Source organism: Ixodes scapularis, unplaced genomic scaffold (assembly GCF_016920785.2).
Source record: "Ixodes scapularis isolate PalLabHiFi unplaced genomic scaffold, ASM1692078v2 PGA_scaffold6__148_contigs__length_123643588, whole genome shotgun sequence".
Classification (NCBI taxonomy): Eukaryota; Metazoa; Arthropoda; class Arachnida; order Ixodida; family Ixodidae; genus Ixodes; species Ixodes scapularis.
In genome coordinates, this window is record NW_024609881.1 from 61,304,324 (window position 1) to 61,307,512 (window position 3,189).

The 3,189-nt window shown below is 55.5% G+C and overlaps 1 non-coding gene across 1 annotated transcript; it reads left to right on the forward strand.

The window, feature by feature from the left end:
• Positions 1 to 2,104: 2,104 nt before the first annotated feature.
• LOC115310124 lies at positions 2,105 to 2,290 on the forward strand. The gene has a single exon (XR_003916800.1). It is a non-coding gene; the product is annotated as a U2 spliceosomal RNA (small nuclear RNA).
• Positions 2,291 to 3,189: the final 899 nt, after the last annotated feature.

Below are 3,189 nucleotides of genomic sequence, written 5' to 3' on the forward strand. Positions count from 1 at the left end.
CCCACTGTGGCGCCAGCTGGCAGAAGCCCAACTGTAGGACGGCAGCCGTGGAGGGAGGCAGACACCCTTGGCATCTCCTTCCCAACACCACATATGTTTAGATGCACAGAAGAGGGGTGCTCTTCTGCCTACTCCGCGGCTGCCTGGACAAGCAGGCGACAGTCCCTGCAACGGCACTTGGAGGGCGACCATGGCGTGCGGATACGCCGAACGACCAATCACTGCGCACTCTGCTCAGTTACGTTGGGAGCCCGGCCGTCCGCGCACCCATGTCTCGCCAACGGCAACCACACTGCTGCACCGACCCAACAGCGTCACCAATGTCCGGAATGTCCTGCCTCCTTTCCGTCCAGGAAGGGTCTGGGCAATCACCGCCAGTGGCACCGCAAACAGCGGGCCGGTCGGCAGGCCCTTGTTGACCTCGGGGTCTCTGCCAGCCATGGAGACACTACTAGCGGTGTGAGCCACGGCCGACCCGCTACCGTGGCATCCTGTCGACCTGCCGGCCCATGTGAGACAGTGCGGCGCACCCCGTCCAGCGCCAGCCGCACACGAGCCAGCTACGCAAGCACGTCAGCCCCTGTGGGGTCAACTGTGGAGCCGCCGGACATGCAGCTCACACCCATGGCATTGCCGAGCCCCAACCCGCAGCTACCACCAGAGGCCGAGGTTCCACTTGGAGAATCGACCCGGGACACCACCCCAACCCAGAGCACACCAAAAGACCGGGACACCTTTGACACATTACTGTGTCTCACCGCCGACGATCCCGCCAAGGACGGCAGTGACACCAAAGCTGCCGAAGCTGCTCACGAGGAGGCCCCCTCGCGGAGACTGGACGACGCACTGCGCCCGCTGCTCAAGCGCACGCTGTACTTGCCAAGCAACGCCTGCAACGAATACCTGTATGGGAGCGCGGCGGCAGGTGCGGCGGGCATACCTGTAGCGGCGGACACAAGCGACGCCTGCCGAGTCGACGGAGCCTTCAAGCTCCTCTCCTCCGCCGACGCCGAGATCCGCGACATGGCCCTCCGAGCCGTGACCCAGGTGGTGTCAAAACACCTACGGCGGGTTGCAGCTGCAGAGGACGTCTGAGGTACCTGACCGGGGAGACCGAGGGCGACTTCCGGGCCACCTCAACGCAGGTCCAGTCTGTGTGGACCGAGGCCCGAAAGGCTTCCCACCGCCTTGAAGTGGGGTGGGAGCTGCAGCCCGACGGTGCCCGAATCACTTGCGGAGACGTCTCGGTCTCCGCCAAACATCGCCACAGGGTGATCCGGACCCTCCGACTCATCCTGACAACAGCACGGGACACGGCCCTCCAGCAGAAGCCCAACCAGGGCAAGGTGATGGAGTGTGTCGCCTCTGACCCAACCAGTTCCCACTGCATGAGGTCAGGGCGGCACACTCGGTTCGCCGACTGGAGGTTTGTGCACCGTGCCCGGCTGAACCAGCTTCCCTTGAACGGCGCACGCCCGTGGGCCGGAGCTGCCGACCAGCGGTGCAGAGCCTGCGGCTACCCCCGGGAGACGCTGCCACACGTCCTCTGCCACTGCATGGTGCAGAGCCGGGCCCTCACGGACAGGCATGACCAAGTGGTGAGCCGTATCAGGGCTGCAGCCGCTGGCCGGTTCACCATAACTCATGAGAACCAGCCCGTCGGCGGCACAAGCCTGCGACCTGACCTGGTGCTCGTCCGGGGTGAAGAGGCCCTCATCATCGACGTCCGCTGCCCCTTCGAGAACCGTCGTGCCGCACTGGAGGAAGCTCGCCTACAGAAGATCACCAAGTACGAGCCCGTGCGTCAGCTTCTACTGCGGCGGTTCCAGAGGGTGGCAGTGGAAGCCGTGGTGGTGGGGGCGCTCGGGTCGTGGGACCCTGCTAACGACCGAGTCATGCGTCGCCTGTGTAGCAAACCACATGCACGGACCCTGAAGAGACTGATAGTCAGCGAGACTATAGCAAAATCGAGAGACATGTACGTAAAACACGTCGGGAAGTGAGGACCATCAATTTCCACACGTCTTCCCCCTCCCCTTTTTTTTCATTTACTGTTTTTGAATGTTACAGCTTATTTAATGCAATGAACAAGTGTTAGAGATGTAATTTTTTATGTAACAAGCATAAACAAAAATCTGTTCTTATCAGCTTAATATCTGATATGGGCCTAATTGGTCCAAGATATTAAACTTATTTTTGCACGCGGTGTTCCTCCGAAGCAGAGCTGGCAGTAATGTAATTACTGTAATGAAATTACAGTAATTTAAGTACTTGTTCCAGTAATTAGTAATGTAATTCATTACTTTTTGTAGCAGGTAATTTAGTAATGTAATGAATTACTCCAGCGACGGTAATTGTAATTAAATTACCTAATTACTTTTTCGCACCAGGCATATTTTTTGTGTCCACAATACAAAGAGCGCTTTTATTTTTATTTTACTTTTTATTTTTTCCTCTACACTTTTCCAAAAAACGCTCTTTGGCAGCCGCCATGTTATTGATGCTAATGCGGCTGGTGCGACTCTCGCGCCCGCTATCAGCTAGACATTTTCTGCCATTCTCTTAAACTGTGAAAACCCGCTCACGCGCGATTCTCTACCTATGTTTTGCGGTTTTGCATTCGACGTTTTCTGGCCCCTCTTGAAAGTTTCCGCTTACTCTTTCTGATGCATGCTGCGTACCCTCTCTGTGTTATCGTCCACTGTGAGAAATAGGGCTGGTAAGTTTCTGCCATTCGAGCTTTTCTGCTCGACATTCTCGGGAAACGAAGGAGGGGAAGTAGATCGAACTAATGCCCCTGGTGGAACGGCCCTCGACGCGATTTGGCGAACAATGACAATTGTTCTCCCCCTCCCAGAGATAATCCGCGTAGGGTCCTCAGTCATTTCCAAAAATAGTTGTCCGGGTTGGGGTGGGAAACGAATCAGTCGCGTGCGTTTCTCTGTCCATAGGTAAACATGTTATTTGTGAGCGTGAAAAATACATGCGTTTCGGTTATCTTCTGTTGTAAATTATTTTCGACAGCTAAACACTTTGTCGTTTGTCACGCGTCTAATCGAACGGCACCGTCAAAACTTACCGTAAAAAAAAATTACATTTTAGTTTTGAAGGAAAAATCCATCAATGTAACCCTGTTTGGCAGTCAATGTTTTCTAGTGGACCGCTGACTGTGCCTGCCTGAACGTCAAG